General features: G+C 38.5%; 1 long non-coding RNA gene across 1 annotated transcript in view; it reads right to left on the bottom strand.

Annotated features, from left to right (window-relative positions):
• Positions 1-20,928, bottom strand: part of LOC133252384 (uncharacterized) — a 148,020-nt gene that overhangs the window by 55,188 nt on the left and 71,904 nt on the right. The gene's annotated exons all lie outside the window — the stretch shown is intronic.

The following is a 20,928-nucleotide window of genomic DNA, read 5'->3' as shown; positions in this document are numbered from 1 at the left end:
ACCACAACTTCTTTATCCATGCCTCTGTGACTACTGTCTAAAGTGCTTCAGTGAACAGTGAGGCACATATAACTTTTTGAATTTTGGTTTTCTCCAGACATTTTCCCTGAAGTGGGACTCCTGAATCATACAGTAGCTCTATTTTCAGTTTTTTAAGGAATCTCAATACTGTCCTCCATAGTGACTATACCAATTTACTTTCCCACCAACTGTGTAGGAGTGTTCCTTTTTCTCCACACCCTCTCTACCATCTATTGTTAGTAAAATTTTTGATGATGGCCGTTCTGACCTGTGTGAGGTCATTCCTTATTGTAGTTCTCATTTTTCATTTCTCTATTAATTAGTGATGTTAAGCATCTCTACATGTACTTTTTGGCCATTTGTATGTATTCTTTGGAGAAATGCCTATTTAGATCTTTGGTCCATTTTTTTATTGGGTTGTTTGATCCTTCTGATAATGAGCTCATGTGTTGTTTATATATTTTGGAGATTAATCCCCTGTCAGTCACATTGTTTGAAAATATTTTCTTTCATCCCATAGACTGACCTTTTATTTTGTTAATGGTTTCCTTTGCTGAATAACTTTTAAGTTTAATTAGCTTCTATTTGTTTATTTTGCTTTTATTTCCCTTACTGTAAGAGGTGAATCCAAAAAGATATTATTGAAATTTATGTCAGAGAGTGTTCTACCTATGTTTTCCTCTCAGAGTTTTATAATTTCAGGTCTTACATTTAGGTCTTTAATAAATTTTGAGTTTATGATTGTGTATAGTGTTACAGAATGTCCTAATTTTGTTTCTTTATATGTATCTCTCTGGTTTTCCCAGTATTATTTATTGAGGAGACTGTCTTCTCTCCATTTTACAGTCTTGCCCCTTTTGTCGTAGATTAATGGATCACAGGTGCATGAGTTTATTTCAGGGCTTTCCATACTGTTCCATTCATCTATATTTCTGTTTTTGTTTTTGTTTTTTTTTTCACCAGTACCACACTGTCTTAATTACTGTAGCTTTGCATTATAGTCTGAAGTCAGGGACCCCAAGTCCTTGACCTCCCTTTTTCTTTCTCAGGATTGCTTTGGCTATTTGGGGTCTTTTGTGTTCCCATATATATCTTAAGATTTATTTACTCTATGTCTGCAAAAAAAAAAATGCCATTGGCAATTTGATAGGTATTACATTAAACTTGTAGATTGTCTTCGGTAGTAGAGTCATTTCAACAATATTGATTCTTATAGTCCAAGAACATGGTGGTGTATCTTTTCATTTGTTTGTGTCATCTTTGATTTCTTTCATTAGCATCTCATACTTTTAGAATTCAGGTCTTTTGAGGCCTTGGTTAGGTATGTGCTATGCTGTGCTTAGTCACCCAGTCATATCTGACTCTTTGCAACCTCATGGACTGCAGCCCACCAGGCTCCACTGTTCATGGGAATTCTCTAGGCAAAAATACTGGAGTGATTTGCCATTCCCTCTTCCCATGGTTAGTTATATTCCTATGTATTTTATTCTTTTTGATGAGATGGTAAATGTGATTAATCCTTAATTTCTCTTTCTGATCTTTCAGTGTTATAGAAGTTAACAGATTTCTATGCATTAATTTTTACCCTACAACTTTACCAAATTCATTGATGAACTCTAGTCGTTTTCTAGTAGCATCTTTAGGATTTTCTATATATAGTACCATGTCATCTGCAAACAATTTTAGTTTTACTTTTTCCTCTCCAATTAGGATTCATTTCTTTGTCTTCAATTTGATTACTATGTATCTCAGTGTGTTCCTCCTTAGGTTTATCCTGTATGGGACTCTGCACTTTCTGGACTTGGGTAAATGTTTTCTTTCCCACATTAGGGAAATTTTCTGCTATTTTCTCTTCAAATACTTTCTCAGGCCCTTGCTCTCTCTCTTCTCCTTCTGGGACCCCTATAACACTAATGCTGGTGCATTTAAAGTTGTCCCAGATGTGTCAAATTGTCCTCACGTCTTTTCATTTTTTTTCTTTAATCTGTTGTGTGACAGTGGTTTTCACTATCCTCTCTCCTAGCTCACTTATTCATTCTTCTGCCTCATTTATTCTGCTATTGATTCCTTCTAGTGTATTTTTCTTTTCAGTTATTGTATTGTTTAACTCACTTCTTTATGTCTTCTAGATCTTTGTTAAACGTTTTCGTATCTTCTTGTTCTGTGCCTCTATTCCTTTTCTGAGATCTAGAATCATCTTTAGTATCATTCCTGTGAATTTTAGTGGGGTAGATTGCCTATCCCCACCTCACTTGGTTGTTCTGAGATTTCATCTTGTTCCTTCATCTGGAACATATTCCTCCGCCATCTCATTTTTTCTAACTTTCTGTGTTTGCAGTTTTCATTCAGCGGGTTGCAGGGTTATAGTGCTTCTTTGCTTCTGGTGTTAGCTCTCTGGCAGATGAGGCAGGTATAAGATACTTATCCAGGCTTCCTGGTGGGAGGGGATGTTTCCTGCCCACTAGCAGACAGGGCCATGTAAAGGGGTATGTTCAGAGGTAGTTGTGAGCTCAGCAAGATTTTAGGCAGTCTGTCTGCTGATGGGTGGGGCTGTGTCTCCATCCTATTGGTTCTGTGACCTGAGGTGTCCCAGCACTGCAGCCACTGTTGGGTGGGGCCAGGTCTTGGTGTCAGGGTGACAACCTCCAGGACAGACCATGCCAATGAGGACTCCCCAGTACCACTGCCACCAGTGTCTTTGCCCCCACATTAAGCCACTTCTGCCTCCCACTCACCACACCTCCCACCCAGTAGACCCACAAAGACACACAGATAGGTGCATTCCAGGCTCCTGGGAAGTCACTGCTTTTACCCCCTGGGTGCTAGTGCACACGAAACCTCCTTTGTGCCACTCAAGGGTGGAGTTTCTCTCTCCTTCAAACCTGTGAAACTCCCACAATCATGCCCTGCTGGCCTTCAAAGACAAAATGCTCTAGTGGAGCTCCTCCCCCTGATGCCGAGGAGAATCTGGTGGGGGTCTCAGAACTCTCACTCCTGTGGGAGAACCTTTGAGCTGTAATTATTTTCCAGCTTGTGGGTCACCCACCTGGCAGGTTTGAGATTTGATAATCTCACAAATGCACCCCTCCCAGCATCGTGTTGTGGTTTCTTCTTTGAATATGGAACTATCTTTCTTCGTGGGTTCCAGTTCGTTTTGTTGACGGTTGTTTAGCAGTTAGTTGTAACTTTTGTGTTTTCACGAGAGGAAGTAAACTCAAGTCCTTTTACTCCACCGTGTTCTGTATTACTTCTGAATTTTTTTAAATAGCCCATAATTTTACCACCCAGGTTTTTTGACCATTCATGGTACATTTTCTTGAAGAGCTTGTATGTATCTAATTTTTTTTTAATGAAATGAAATTTTTTTTTTTTTACTAAAGTATAGTTCATTGACAATATTACATTAGTTTCAGGTATACAACACGGTGACTCAATACTTCTAAAATTATACTCTTCATAAAGTTAATATAAAACACTAGCTATATTCCCTACACTGTATAATATATCCTTATGTGTTATTTATTTTATACATAATAGTTTGTACCTATTAATCCTCTACTCCTATCCGGCCCCTCCTCCCATCCCTCTCACCACCAGTAACCACAAGTTTGTTTTCTATACCTATGAGCTTATTTCTTTTTGTTATATTTATTCATTTCTGTTTTAGGTTCTGCATAGAAGCAATAGCATATGGCATTTTTCTATCTCTGACTCATTTCACTAAGCATAATACTCTCCAAATCTGTCCATGCTGTCACAAATGGCAGGGTTTAATTCCCTTGTATGGCTGAGTAGTAGTCCATCATAGGCACATACTACAAATTCTGTATCCATTCATCTGCAAATGGATATTTATGTTGCTTTCATATCTTGGCAATTGTAAATAATGCTATAAATATAGGGGTGCATGTATCTTTTAAAATTAATATTTAAATTATTTTATGTATACCCAGGAATAGAATTTCAGGATCATAGTATAGTTCTATTTTAGTTTTTTGAGAAATCTCATACAGGTTTCCAAAATGGCTACTCCAGTTGAAATTCCTACCAATAGTACATGACAGTTCCCTTTTCTCCACATCCTCAACAACATTTTTTGTTTGTGGTCTTTTTGATGAGAGCCATTCTGAGAGGTATGATATGATATTTCATTGTGCTTTGATTTGCCTTTCCTGGATGACTAATGATGTTCAGCATCTTTTCATGTGCCTATTGGCAATCTGCATATCTTCTTTGGAAAATGGCTATTTGGGTCTTCTGCTGTTTTTTAACAGGACTTTTAATTTGTTTGATATAGCTATACATTTATTTTACATGATTAAAATTACATGGAAATTTACATGTAATTTTACATAAAATTACATCCACCTTTTTTCACTTAATTAATCTACAAGGATGTCTGCACATTTTGTGCTTAAACCATAAGTCTATTGAGATTTAATTTAGGGGCATTGATAAAGCTAAAAAATCTAAATAATTTTTTGTGCAGCTTCCCAACTTATCAAATAAATCATCCTTTCAACATTAATTTTTTAACATATTCATCAGTCTTATGTAAACACTAAGATCTGTTTCTAGTATCATGTTTGTCTTGAGGTACTAAGTACAAAAGAAAAACCATGTTGATGCTAGCAAAGTCCTGTGCTAGAACATAAGAGACAAGGCAGGTTAGCAGTCAGAGCAGGAAAATGGCTGTCTGGAAGCAAGAGCAAATGCACTCTCCTGGGGAAGTCATTCATCCTCTCTAACCATCATCCTTGAGTTCAGGGCTCATGCTTTATCAATTCTTATAATGCTAATGATAGCACATAGTAATTGTTTAATAAATACTTACATGACTTAAAGATTTGCATTTTAGTTTAATAAGTCATTTTGGAGCTCTCACAGGAGAAGATGAGTGCATGTCCTTCTACTCCACCATCTCATTGTATCAAATTGAAGACAGTAGGGAAAATCACTAGACCACTCAGGTATAACCTAAATCAAATCCCTTACAATTATACAGTAGAAGTGACATATATATTCAAGGGATTAGATCTGACAGACAGAGTGCTTGAAGAACTATGGGCAGAGGTTCATGACATTGTACAAGAGGCAGTGATCAAGAGCATCCCAAGAAAAACAAATCCAAAAAGGCAAAATGACTGTCTGAGGAGGCCTTACAAATAGCTGAGAAAAGAAGAGAAGCTAAAGGCAAAGGAGAAAAGGAAAGATAGCAAGGAGAGATAAGAAAGCCTTCCTCGGTGATCAATGCAAATAAATAGAGGAAAACAATAGAATGGGAAAGACTCTCTTCAAGAAAATTAGAGATACCAAAGGAACATTTCATGCAAAGATGGGCGCAATAAAGGAAAAAAAATGGTTTGAACCTAACAGAAGCAGAAGATATTAAGAAGAGGTGGCAAGAATACACAGAAAAACTATACAAAACAATCTTCATGACCCAGATAACCACGATGTGTGATCACTCACCTAGAGCCAGACATCCTGGAATGCAAAGTCAAGTGGGCCTTAGGAAGCATCACTACAAACAAAGCTAGTGGAGGTGATGGAATTCCAGTTGAGCTACTTCAAACCCTAAAGGTGATGGTGTGAAAGCATTGCACTCAATATGCCAGCAAATTGGGAAAACTCAGCAGTGGCCACAGGACCGGAAAATGTCAGTTTTCATTCCAATCCCAAAGAAAGGCAATGCCAAAGAATGTTCAAACTATTGTACAATTGCACTCATCTCACATGCTAGCAAAGTAATGCTCAAAATTCTCCAAGCCAGGCTTCAACAGTATGTGAACCGTGAACTTCCAGATGTTCAAGCTGGATTTAGAAAAGGCAGAGGAACCAGAAATCAAATTGCCAACATCCATGGGATCATTGAAAAAGCAACAGAGTTCCAGAAAAGCATCTACTTCTGCTTTATTGACTACGCAAAAGCCTTTGACTGTGTGGATCACAGCAAACTGTGGAAAATTCTTAAAGAAATGGGAATATCAGACCACCTTACCTGTCTCCTGAGAAATCCGTATGCAGGTGAAGAAGCAACAGTTAGAACAGGACATGGAACAACAGACTAGTTCCAAATTGGGAAAGGAGTACATCAGGCTGTATATTGTCACCCTCCTCATTTAACTTATATGTAGAGTACATCATGCAAAATGCTGGGCTGGATGAAGCACAAGCTGGAATCAAGATTGCCAGGAGAAATATCAGTAACCTCAGATATGCAGATGACACCACCCTTATGGCAGAAAGTGAAAAACTAAAGAGCCTCTTGATGAAAGTGAAAGAGGAGAGTGAAAAAGTTGGCTTAAAGCTCAACATTCAGAAACGAAGATCGTGGCATCTGGTCCCATCACTTCATGGGAAATAGATGAAGAAACAGTGGAAACAGTGTCAGATTTTATTTTGGGGGCTCCAAAATCACTGCAGATGGTGATTGCAGCCATGAAATTAAAAGATGCTTACTCCTTGGAAGGAAAGTTATGACCAACCTAGACAGCATATTAAAAAGCAGAGACATTACTTTGCCAACAAAAGTCCATCTAGTCAAGGTTATGGTTTTTTCAGTGATCATGTATGCATGTGAGAGTTGGACTGTGAAGAAAGCTGAGCACCAAAGAATTGATGCTTTTGAACTGTGGTGTTTGGGAAGACTCTTGAGAGTCCCTTGGACTGCAAGGAGACCAAACCAGTCAATCCTCAAGCAATCAGTCTTGAATATTCTTTGGAAGGACTGATGCTGAAGCTGAAGGTCCAATACTTTGGGCACCTGATGTGGAGAACTGACTGAATGGAAAAGACCCTGATGTTGGGAAAGATTGAAGGTGGGAGGAGAAAAAGAGATGACAGAGGATGAGATGGTTGGATAGCATCACCGACTCAATGGACATGAGTTTGAGCAAGCTGTGGGAGCTGGTGATGGACAGGGAAGCCCTGTGTGCTGCAGTCCATGAGGTTGCAAAAAGTCGGACACGACTGAGCAATTGAACTTATAATAAGTCAATTTTATTACATTTTGTTTGCTTTCTTATCAATGTCATTATCCAGAATATTTGATAAGTGGCTATTTCTGTGTAAGAAAACAGCTCCCTGAACTAAGAGCTAAGGATAGATACTTCCTATTTTATAGTAGTTTTTTTCAGTCCCCTTCACTTATTCCATATATCCTGTGGCATGTACTTTAACTTTTCTAAATAATCTGCAACTTTATCACTTCTGCCTTAGACCAGATTTGGGTCATCATTCAAGGAGATTATTACCACTTCCTCCTTCTCTACAGAAACTTGCTTCTGGCACATCCCAAAACTATTCCACGATATTGGGAGAAATGACATTTTCATTGTTAATGAGGACAAAAAACTCTTCTTCCACCTTGAAATCTTCTTCCCTGAGTTCCCCAAATCATTTCATTCCCAGTTCATCAAACTTCAGTGACCAGAGCCCAGATTTATAACAAGTAATAACAATGGTTACTTGAAGTTTGAATATCATGATTTTACTAGACAACAATTTCAAAGACTTAACACAAGGCAAGTTTATTTCTTTCTCTGGCACAATTTTCAGAGGCATGGTCTACAGGCTCTTCTGCTCCCTCCTTGAGTCAGAGACCTGGGCTCCTGCCACCGTCTTGCATGGCATTTCAATTCATGGACCACAATGAAAACAGCATGCAGAGGGTATGGCGGGTCACATGGGGAGATGTTCACAGGCCAGGCCAGGAAGTAACACCAAGACTTCCCCTCCCTAGTTGGGATTCAATCACTTGGCCATGAGCATCTAGAAAGAGGCTGGAATCAGTGTGTTTGCATGCCTAGGAAGCAGAGGACACTTGTGTGGGGGCAGCAAGCTGGCAGCCACAGAAGTCACCGAAGGAGACGGTGTCCCAGAGTTCTGACAGAATTACTTGCCATTTTATTCCTCCAGTCTAAGTATTGCTTCCACCTCTTTGAGTGACCCATTTTCTTTGCATCTTCAGGCCTCTACACTCTGTATCTTCTCCCCAAAGGACTCTTTCCTTACATTTTGTTTGGTCAATACCCACTTCTCTTTGAAGTCCCAACTTAAAGGTCACTTCCAAACTTGATATCTCATAAAGAATGTTTCATTGTTAGAATTTATTTTACTTTTCTAGTTACATTAAATGGTTATTATGTTTATTACAATTTCTGTTGCCTGTAGGATCTGTCCTTTGTCCATTAAAGCTAAAATTTAGTGTTTTTCTTCTGTTTCTGTGCTTTTTTATTTTAGTATACAGAGAAGAAATAGGACTGTCATATTTATCCTAAATACTTTTCCTGTTTCTGTGCTTTTAGTTTTGTTTATTGTATGACATGCAGAATTCTTCTGTAAGTTGTTTTTTCTCTTCAAATTTCTTTCATTGCTTTTAAACTCAGAAAGTCCTCTGACACTCTGAGATTAGATTTACCTCTATTTTTATTTTTCTTTTAATTACCTATTTTCCAAAACTCTCTCAGATATTCATGCTTCCAGGATATGGTTTCTACATTGATAGTTCAGCTCCTTGCCCCTACTTCAGAGCATCCTTCTCTTCAGCTTCTCCAGAACAGATGGACATGGTGAGTTATCAATTTATTTTTTGTGTTCATTTTGTGAGTTACAACATTATTTGATGTCTCCTTTGGTTTCTGAAAAATGGGAATAGTTGGAAAGTCGTGAAGTATAACTCAAAGAAGTTGCCAGACTTCTATGGAAAGGTAATGAGACCAACTTGGAGTTGAATTTTATTGATTCTGTGAATAGATTTCAGACCTAACTCAACAGTGTTGACAGATCATCAACATGTTATAAAGAGAACCTCTTTCCCTCCTGCATAAAATTAACATGAGTCAGAGTACAAATTCACGAAGCCATCGGACTCTTTCTCTGAAGGAAGAATATCAACAAGGGTCAAATAGACTAATATTGATGATTAGAATTAACTTATTGATTAATCAAAAAGTCCAGCTTTAATCAAGATAATATGAAGAAAAGAAGCAAGTTGCTAACTACTACCATGTCAGGAACTCACAGAAGAGCCATACACTGAAATCCAGTAACTGCAAGAAGATTGTAATACTTATCCTTGGAGATGGGGTGTTTCTGGGTGTGTTCTTGATTTACTTGCTTTCTCACATCATTAAATATGCTCTTCATAAGTTATATATGAGTAGAGTTGGACAACTGAAACTACATATAAGGCATATGCAGATGAAAGAATATTTGAAAAAATAAAGTAATTGGTGTTCTGGGAGAAAATGATGAACTTGAGGGTAAAAAAATGTCTTTTTAATGTCTGGGATTCTGACATGTTTCCATATATTAGTGGACATGATGGCATACAACCCAGATAAACCTGAGGTTAACCCTGAGCTTTCATTATCTGATCTCAACATAAGATAAGACTCCTTTTTAAAATTTTTAATGTTATGGCAGAATTCTCCTAAAGCCTCTTGAAAGTGAAAGTTGCTCAGTCATGTCCAACTCTTTGTGACCCCATGAACTATGTAGTCCATGGAATTCTCCAGGCCAGAATACTGGAGGGGGTAGCCTTTTCCTTCTCCAGGGAATCTTTCCAATGCATGAGTAGAACCCAGGTCTCCTGCGTTGCAGGTGGATTCTTTACCAGCTGAGCCACAAAGGAAGCCCAAAAAGCATGTTAATTTCAGTAATTCTCCTCTCTGTCTTATTTTAGGCCTTTCAGAGATTAGCCCAACTTATAGAAGAATCTCTATGAAGAAATCAAACTCTTTATAGCACTCATGGATTTCAGATAAATTATTTCTATGTTTTAGCAAGAAGAAATGATCATTGGTGTAAGACGTACAGATTGGGTTTCAACAAATATGTCACATTTGTAAAAATTTAACTACAAAACTTTTAAAGTGCCCTTGAAACCATCAGAATACCAAAATATATTTATAATCCTTTTGATAAATTTTCAACCCCCCAAATGATATCCTTATCATGGGTTTTATTGTAAAGAACTCTATAGTCGCTTTCTGCCTTTTCACACTTACTATAATAAAATGCCAGGCTGGATGAAGCACAAGCTAGAATCAAGCTCCAAAATCATTGCAGATGGTGACTGCAGCCATGAAATTAAAAGACGTTTGCTCCTTGGAAGAAAAGTTATGACAAACCTAAACAGCATACAAAAAAGCAAAGACATTACTTTGCCAACAAAGGTCTGTCTAGTCAAAGCTATGGTTTTTCCAGTAGTCATGTATGGATGTGAGAGTTGGACTATAAAGAAAGCTGAGCGCCAAAGAATTGATGCTTCTGAACTGTGGTATCGGAGAAGGACTGCAAGGAGATCCAATCAGTCCATCCTAAAGGAAATCAGTCCTGAATATTCATTGGAAGGACTGATGCTGAAGCTGAAACTCCAATACTTTGGCCTCCTGATGCGAAGAGCTGACTTATTTGAAAAGACCCTGATGCTGGGAAAGATTGAAGGCAGAAGAAGAAGGGAACTACAGAGGATGAGATGGTTGGATGGCATCACCAACTCAATAGACATGAGTCTGAGCAAGCTCTGGGAGTTAGTGACGGACAGGGAAGCCCTGCATGCTGCAGTCCACGGGTCGCAAACAGTTGGACAAAACTAAGTGACTGAACTGAGCTGATAGTCGCTTTGTAATTTCCCATAAATTTTCTTTGAAACTAACATTTTACAGTAAATTATTTGTAAGAATATAATGAAATTCAAAATGGTATATCATGTAAACTCTATTTTTAATTAAATTTAATAAAAATGTATTGCAAAAGTTGTTAGAATTTGACCATTGGGCATAATTCTCAGTAAGAGGATCACAGACATTATATTATGGCATAGGAATCTCTTTAAAATAAAATTCTAAAACTAAACATACCTAAAGGTCTGCTTGCTAATTCTAAATGAGGAGGAGAGATCCAGGACATAGAAAAATTGACTAAATTGTATTTTTATACTACACTACTTCAAAAATGTATTCATATCAGTTATAGGATTTCTGGCTACTACACTCCTTTCAGGTACTTAGAATATACTTTTTAATGATTTCTTTCTCACCTTTATGATCTTTATTTCCCTCATCTGATTATTAAATATATGCTGATCTAAATGTTTTCAAACAATCCAGGAAGAATAAGCAATAAAGTTAAAGTTGCTGGCTGTCTCAGCTTCAGCATGCATCAGCCAGCCTTTTTGATGTTTCTGTGCATGTACACATAATATGTACAAGAATAGGATGTCATTAGGGCAGTATCAAAAATACCCTGTATCTGTTTTCTGTTGCTGTAGAAAACTTTACCTACGTTCCATGATCTAGTCCTTATAAAGTTATCAGGTTCTTTGAGGAATTAGGACACTTATGTCAGTGTTATTCCCACCTTCCTTATATATATATAAATGTCTCCATCATGGCTATTATTTTCTCAGCATCTGAATGAGCTGGAGCATTGAGCCCTGGTGAGAATCACTATGGTTATTTCAAGCTAACCTAAAATTAAGAGTTGTCGGAAGGTTCAGAGAGCCCTAGGCAGGATAAACCCAGATAGGAACACACTGAGAGGCATAGTACTCAAATTGACAAAAATTAAAGAAAAAATATTAAAGGGAATATTAAAATATTAAAAATATTAAGGGAAAAGGCAATAAATAATGTGCAAAGGAATCCCCATAAAGTTAGCTGGTTTCTCAGCAGAAATTGTGCAAGTCAGAGGGGAGTGACATGATATATTTAAAGTGATGAAAAGGAAGGACTTACAACTGAGAATATCCAGCAAGGCTCTCATGCAGATTCTACAGAGAAATGAAAAGCATTTCATCAGAGACTGAAAAGCATTACTATCTGAACCACCAGGGAATTCTTGGTGGCTCAGACGGTAAAGAATCTGCCTGCAATACAGGAGACCCAGGGTCAGGAAGATATCTTGGAGAAAGGATGGCTACCCACTTCAGTGTTCTTGCCTGGAGAATTCCATGAACAGAGGAGACTGGTGGGCTACAGTCCATTTGGTCACAGCGTCAGACACGATTGAGCAACTAACATCTTTTTTCACTTTCAGACCAACTTTGCAACAAATGCTACAGGAACTGCTCTAGATGGAAAAGAAAAGGCCACAACTAAAAACACAGAAATTATGAACGGAAAAGCTCATTCATGCATACAAAGGCAAATGTACAGTAAATGCTTCTAACCAGCAATTGTGAGAAGAGTACAGCATAGACATAGGATACTGGAAATACCTTTGAAATTAAAAGACCAGTAACTTAAAACGATCTTGTATATAGATGCTATGTCAAAACCTCATGACAACCACAAACCAAAAATCTAAAATAGATACACACAAAAAAGAAAAGGAATCTAAACACAATACGAAAGTTAATCATCAAATCACAAGAGAACAAAAGCAGAGGGGAAGAAAAAAGATCTATAAAAACAAACCCCAAACAATTAATTAAATGGCAATAAGAACATATATTCTTATATAAGCCTTCTTCAGCGATCAATGCAAAGAAATAGAGGAAAACAACCCAATGAGAAAGACTAAAGATCTCTTCAAGAAAATTAGAGATACCAAAGGAACATTTCATGCAAAGATGGGATTGATAAAGGACAGAAATGGTATGCACCTAACAGAAGCAGAAGATATTAAGAAGAGATGGCAAGAATACACAGAAGAACTGTACAAAAAGATCTTCACAATCAAGATAATCACGATGGTGTGATCACTGACCTAGAGCCAGACATCCTGGAATGTGAAGTCAAGTGGGCCTTAGAAAGCATCACTACGAACAAAGCTAGTGGAGGTGATGGAATTCCAGTGGAGCTATTTCAAATCCTGAAAGATGATGCCATGAAAGTGCTGCAATCAATATGCCAGCAAATTTGGAAAACTCAGCAGTGGCCACAGGACTGCAAAAGGTCAGTTTTCATTCCAATCCCAAAGAAAGGCAATGCCAAAGAATGCTCAAACTACCACACAAGTGCACTCATCTCACACGCTAGTAAAGTAATGCTCAAAATTCTCCAAGCCAGGCTTCAGCAATATGTGAACTGTGAACTTCCTGATGTTCAAGCTGGTTTCAGAAAAGGCAGAGGAACCAGAGATCAAATTGCCTACATGCACTGGATCATGGAAAAAGCAAGAGAGTTCCAGAAAAACATCTATTTCTGCTTTATTGACTATGCCAAAGCCTTTGACTGTGTGGATCACAATAAACTGTGGAAAATTCTGAAAGACATGGGAATACCAGACCACCTGATCTGCCTCTTGAGAAATTTGTATGCAGGTTGGGAAGCAACAGTTAGAACTGGACATGGGACAACAGACTGGTTCCAAATAGGAAAAGGAGTACCTCAAGGCTGTATATTGTCACCCTGCTTATTTAACTTATATGCAGAGTACATCATGAGAAACACTGGACTGGAAGAAGCACAAGCTGGAATCAAGATTGCCGGGAGAAATATCAATAACCTCAGATATGCAGATGACACCACTCTTGTGGCAGAAAGTGAAGAGGAACTCAAAAGCCTCTTGATGAAAGTGAAAGTGGAGAGTGAAAAAGTTGGCTTAAAGCTCAACATTCAGAAAACGAAGATCATGGCATCCTATCCCATCACTTCATGGTAAATAGATGGGGAAACAGTGGAAACAGTGTCAGACTTTATTTTTGGGGGCTCCAAAATCACTGCAGATGGTGATTGCAGCCATGAAGTTAAAAGACGCTTACTCCTTGGAAGGAAAGTTATGACCAATCTAGATAGCATATTCAAAAGCAGAGACATTACTTTGCCAACAAAGGTTCGTCTAGTCAAAGCTATGGTTTTTCCAGCAGTCATATATGGATGTGAGAGTTGGACTATAAAGAAAGCTGAGCGCCAAAGAATTGATGCTTCTGAACTGTGGTATTGGAGAAGGACTGCAAGGAGATCAAATCAGTCCATCCTCAAGGATGGTTTTTCCTGTGGTCATGTATGGATGTGAGAGTTGGACTGTGAAGAAGGCTGAGCGCTGAAGAATTGATGCTTTTGAACTGTGGTGTTGGAGAAGACTCTTGAGAGTCCCTTGGACTGCAAGGAGATCCAACCAGTCCACTCTGAAGGAGATCAGCCCTGGGATTTCTTTGGAAGGAATGATGCTAAAGCTGAAACTCCAGTACTTTGGCCACCTCATGCGAAGAGTTGACTCATTGAAAAAGACTCTGATGCTGGGAGGGATTGGGGGCAGGAGGAGAAGGGGACGACAGAGGATGAGATGGCTGGATGGCATCACTGACTCGATGGACCTGAGTCTGTGAACTCCGGGAGTTGGTGATGGACAGGGAGGCCTGGCGTGCTGCGATTCATGGGATCGCAAAGAGTCGGACATGACTGAGCGACTGAACTGAACTGAACTGAAGAACATATATACTGAAAATTACCTTAAGCCTAAATGTATTAAACGCTTCAACAAAAAGACATTGGCTAGCTGAATGGATACAAAAACAATACCTTATACATAAGAGTCCCACTTCAGATCTAGGGACACACACAGACTGAAAGTGAGGAGACGGGAAAATGCATCCTCTGCAAATGGAAACCAAAAAAAAACTGGAGTAGCAATATTCATATCAGACAAAATAGACTTTAAAATAGAGACTGTTACAAGAGACAAGGAAGGACAGTACATTATGATCAAGAGATCAATCCAAGAAGAAGAAATAACAATTGTAAATATATACGCACCCAACCTAGGAGTACCTCAGTATATAAGGCAAATAGAACAGTTGTCACTCTGCAGGGTTTCCTTCTGATTTAAATTTAAATATTGACTTGTCAATTATGAGTCCCTCCTCTGGCCCCATGTAAAAAAGTCTTCAATGCTTCCCTGTAGATCACTGAAACTGAAAGCTAGGTCTTTGAAAAGATAAGCAAAATTGATAAACCACTAGACACACTCATCAAGAAAAAAAGGAGAGAACTCAAATCAATAAAATTGGAACTGAAAAAGGAGAAGTTGCAACAGACACCACAGAAATACTAAGGATCATGAGATACTACTACAAGCAACTACAATAAACACCAATAAAATGAACAGCCTAGAAGAAATGGACAAATTCTTAGGAAGGTACCAAGACTGAACCAGGAGGAAAGAAAAAATATGAATAGACCAATTACATGTATTGAAATTAAATCAGAAATTTAAAAGGTCACAACAAGCAAAAGTCCAGGACCAGATAGCCTCACAGGTGAATTCTATTAAACATTTACAGAAGCATTAACACCCATACTTCTGAAACTATTCAAAAAATTGCAGAGGAAGGAAACTTCTGAATTCATTTTGAGGCGACCATCACTCTGATACCAAATCAGACAAGATACCACAAAAATAGAAAATTACAGGCCAATTTCACTGATGAACACAAATGCAAGAAATCCTCAACAAAATACTATCAAATCAACTCCAACAAAACATTAAAAAGATTACACACCATCATCAAGGGGATTTATCCCAGGGAAGTTAGGATTTTTCAATATTAAGAAAATAATCAATGTGATATACCACATTAACAAATTAAAGATGGTTTTTATTTTTAATTTGGATCATCTCAATAGATGCAGAAAAATCTTTTGATAAAATTCAACATCCATTTGTGACTTTAAAAAATCTCTTCAGGAAGTGGGCATAAAGGAACCATACGGGCTTCCTTGGTGGTTCAGATGGTAAAGAATCTGCCTGCAAGGCAGAAGACCTGGGTTCAATCCCTGGGTCGGGAAGATCCCCTGGAGAAGGAAATGGCAGCCCACTGCAGTATTCTTGCCTGGAGAATTCCATGGACAAAGAAGCCTAGTGACCCACAGTCCATAGGGTCACGAAGAGTCAGACATGACTGAGCAACTCTCACTCACTTACTTTGATGTCATCATAATTACATCAAATATAACAACCCACAGCTTATACTGTACTCAACTGTGAAAAGCTGAAAGCATTTCCCCTAAGTAAAACTCTCACCATTTGCAGATGACACAATGTAGGACATAAAAAACCTTAAAAATGCTACCAGGAAACTTCTGGGGTTCATTGGTGGATTCCGTAAGCTTGCAGGATACAAAATTAATATATAGAACTCTGTGGCATTTCTATAGACAAACAAAAGAAAATATCAGAACAGAAATTAAGGAAACAATCCCATTCACTAGAGCAAAAATAATAATAATAATAAAATACCTGTGACTAAACTTACCTTAGAAGGCAAAGATCTATACTCTGAAAACTATAAGATTTGATAAAAGATATATTGAAAATACGGAGAAGGCAATGGCACCCCACTCCAGTACTCTTGCCTGGAAAATCCCATGGATGGAGGAGCCTGGTGGGCTGCAGTCCATGGGGTCGCTAGGAGTCAGACACGACTGAGCGACTTCACTTTCACTTTTCACTTTCAAGCATTGGAGAAGGAAATGGCAACCCACTCCAGTACTCTTGCCTGGAGAATCCCAGGGATGGGGGAGCCTGGTGGGCTGCCGTCTATGGGGTCGCACAGAGTCGGACACGACTGAAGTGACTTAGCAGCAGCAGCAGCAGCATATTGAAAATATAGATGACACAAACAGATGGAAAGACACACTGTGTTGTTGGACTAGAAGTATCAGTATTATTCAAATGACCATATTATCCAAGGCAATCTACAGATTCAATACAATACCCATTGAAGAATTTTTCATAGAACTAGAGCACATAATTTAAAAATTTTTTACCCAGAGGGATGGTACGGGGAGGGAGGAGGGAGGAGGGTTCAGGATGGGGAACACGTGTATACCTGTGGCGGATTCATGTTGATATATGGCAAAACCAATACAATATTGTAAATTTAAAAAATAAAATAAATTTTAAAAAAATTTTTAATAAAAATTTTTATGGAAATACCAAAGATCTCAAATAGCCAAAACACTCTTGAGAAAGAGGAATCGAGTTGGAGGAACCATGCTTCCTGTCTTCAGCCTACACCACAAAGCTACAGCCATCAAAACAGTATAGTATTGGCAGAAAATGAGACATTAGACCAGTGGGACAGGATAAAAAGTGCAGAAATAAAACCTGTGGTCACCTAGGCTATGACAAAGGGGGCGAGAATATACAATGGCAAAAGACGGTCTCCTCAACAGGTGGTGTTGGGAAAACTGGACAGCTACACGTAAGAGAACAAAATTAGAACATTCTCTAATACCATACACAAAAATAAACTGAAAATGGCTTATATACCTAAATGTAAGAAAGGATACTATAAAACTCCAAGAGTTTTTTCACTTCCTTGACAGTATCTTAGACACACAAAAGTTTTAATTTTGATGACGTCCAATAATAATTTTTTTGTGTGTTGGCTGTTTTGGTGTTATAATGAAACTTTTCTCTAAGGTAAAATCATAAAAAATTTACATGTATATTTCTGAAATTTTTACATTTTATCTCTTATATTTACCTATTTAATCCATTTGAGTTAATTTTGGTAGCAGATGTGATGTAGTTATCCAATATTATTATTTTGTATGTGAGGTCCATTTGTTACCCCACCATTTTTTTGAAAAGCCTGTTCTTTGCCCACTGAATTATTGTGGCAACCTTCTCAAAAATCAATTGACTACATATACGTGTGTTTTTTAGAAACACAATTCAATTCCATTGATCCTGTAATTATCCTTATACCAGGAGCACGTTGTATTGGTTACTGTAGCTTTGTAGTAAGGTTTGAAGCCAACAGTTTTAATTTATCCAGTTATGTTCTTCATTTCCAACATTGTTTTGACTATCTGGAGTCTCTTGCATTTGTGTTTCAATAATCAGTTTGTTTATTTTTGCAAAAGGCAGTTGGAATTTTGATAGAGATTGGATTGAGCCTCCAAGAACAATTTGTTCTATTGCCATCTTAAAATTTCGAGTCTTTCGATCCATGGACATAGTCTGTCCCTGCATTTATTTCTTCCAATAGTACTTTATATTTTTAGTGTACAGGTGTTTTACCCATTAAATTCATTTCTATGTATTTAAAAATAAATAAATAAAACTCCAAGAGGAAAACACAAGTAGAACATTCCTGACATAAGTGGCAGCAATGTCTTTTTGGATCCATCTTCTAGACTAAATGGAAATAAAAACAAAACTAAACAAATAGGACCTAATTAAACTTTCAAGCTTTTGCACAGCAAAGGAAACCATAAATAAAATGAGAAGATAACTTAGGGAACTGGAGAAAATACTTTAAAAGATGCTCCTGACAAAAGATAAATTTCCAAAATATTCAAAGAGCTCATATAGCTTAATATCAAACCAAAAAAATCCAATCAAAAAATGGAGAGAAGACTTAGACATTTCTCCAAAGAAGAGATACAGATTACCAACAGGCACATTAAAAGATGCTCAACATTACTAATTATTAGTGAAATGCTAATCAAAATTACAATTAGGTATCACATCACAAGGGCTGCCCAAGTGACTCAGTGGTAAAGAATCTACCTGCAAAGCAGGAGACATAGGCTCGATCCTTGGGTCAGGAAGATCCCCTGGCAGAGGAATTGGCTACCTACTCCAGCATTCTTACCTGGGAAATTGCATGGGCAGAGGAGCCTGGGGGCTACAGTCCATGAGGTCACAAAAGAGTCAGATACGACTTAGCAACTAAACAACAACATCACGTCACAGTGGTCATTATTAAAAAGTCTACAAAGCATAAATGTTGGAGACAGTGTGGAGAAAAAGGAACCCTCCTGCGTTGCTGGTGGGAATGTAAACGGCCACAACCACTATAGAGGATAGTTTGGAGGTTTCTTAAAAAACCATGTGATCCTGCTATCCCACTTCTTGGCATATACCTGGAGAAAACTCTAATTCAAAAAGATACATGCACCTCACTGCTCATTCCAGCACTACTGTCAATAGACAAGGCATGGAAGCCTAAATGTCTGCTGGCAGATGAATTGATGAAAAAAGATATGGTACATATTATTCAGCCATAAAAAAGAATGAAATACTGCCATTTGCAGCAACATGGGTAGATTCAGAGATTATGATATTCAGTGAAGTCAGAGAAAGACAAACATTATATGATACTACTTATATGAGGAATCTTATTTTTAAAAAAGATACAAATGCGCTTATACACAAAATAGGAAGAGACTCATAGACATATAACATAAACTTGTGTTTACCAAAGTCACTGGGAGGAGAAGGGAGGGAGAAGTTAAATTAGGAGCTGGGATTAAAATAAAGTATGTTATATATAAAATAGATAAGTTCCAACTGTATAGCACAGGGATCTATACTCAGTATCTTTTAATAATGGAAAAAATCTGAAAAAGAATATAGATGTTTAATTGAATCACTTTGCTGTACACTTGAAATTACACATTACAAATTAACTATACTTCAATTTTTAAAAAGAGACACTTTGGAGTCTTAACCCCTAGTGCCTAGAAGTGTGACTTTATTTGAACACAAAGTCCTTACGGAGGTAACCAAGTTAACACGAGGTGATGAAGGTGCTGCTGCTGCTGCTAAGGTGCTTCAGTCGTGTCCGACTCTGTGTGACCCCATACGGTCTAATGAGACTGGTGTCATAAGAAGTTTGACAACAGGGGCGTGCACACAACAGGGAGACGCCATGTGAAGACCAAGGCCGACATCACGGTGATGCAGCCACAAACCAAGGAACGCTGAAAATTACCACACACCACCAGCATCTAGGAGAGAGGCCTGAAACAGATTCTGGGTCACAGGTCTCAGAGAGAACCATGCCTGCCAATGTCTTCATTCTGTACTGCCAGCCTCCAGACCTGTCCTTTGTCTCTATCATCACTTTAAACAACATACAGCTTCCAGCACAGAGGAAGCACTCAACAATTGTTTAGAGAATGACTGGGTCCAGAACACCTGGCCTTATAATTCATTCTGTACCCAAGAGTCCTAAGCCAAGCCTTTAAAAGGCAGCCTGAGCTGCGAAACTTGATCATTCATTCCACACCCTCAGGAGAATTCCTCTTGCGATTGCTCCTGACAATTTCAAAGTCTGGTCTCTTTGATTTTCTAGCAATCAATCATTTTTTCAGTTTTCAGCTTCTGATCTTCAGGTGAGCTGTCCCTAGCTTAGCCCTTGCCTACCCTTTCCCACCACACTGGCCATTCTCTGCCTTGAATTTCCAAACACAACCTCAGGTCCCCTGCATTCAGTATCTGCTCTGATTCGTCACTTCTCTGCCTGTCTCCCTGAACTCAATGATCACCACCTCACAGTCAATCAGCACCCTCAAACTCTCACCTGTCCCACTCCTGCAGCTGAGTGGAAAATTCAGCAGAAACTGATGCAAGTTCAGAGCCTGCATCTTATGAAGAGAAAGCTCTTTAGTTTTGGCTCCCTTAGTTTTGTTACCATTGATTGGGAATGTGGGTGGGGATAATTTCCATACTTTAAAAAATAAAATTCTGTATGTAATCAATACTATAAGAAGCACAGACCTGTACAAGAATATGGCTCCAAAGGCTAATGTTCTCCTTGGCCCAGAACACCAAACACCTTTCACCAAACAGGTTCCTACTGACAAAGGGAAGATGTTTAAGTTTGTATTAAGTATCTAAGGGAATCACACTAATTAAATGTGAGGAGGAAATCCTGAATCTCTCTAGTCACATCAACATCTCCATTTTATCGCCCCGGCTATCCTGCTCCCGGCCAACCGGCCGCTCCAGGTCCAGTCTCCAGGAAGTCCTGGCCGCTCCAGGTCCAGTCTCCTGCAGAGACTCCAGGTCCCGGTTCAAGCTGCTAATGCGGGGTGCCAGGTCCCATACTGCCTGGCCCCCCAAGACGCAGGACCAAGCTAGAGGGTGTGGCCGGGCCTCGGATTGGAGGGGCGGGCCATCAGGGCGGTGCCGGAATGGAGGCGTGTTCTCTGCGGC

This window comes from Bos javanicus, chromosome 8 (genome assembly GCF_032452875.1).
Source record: "Bos javanicus breed banteng chromosome 8, ARS-OSU_banteng_1.0, whole genome shotgun sequence".
Taxonomy (NCBI): domain Eukaryota; kingdom Metazoa; phylum Chordata; class Mammalia; order Artiodactyla; family Bovidae; genus Bos; species Bos javanicus.
This window is presented reverse-complemented; position numbering and strand designations above follow the sequence as displayed.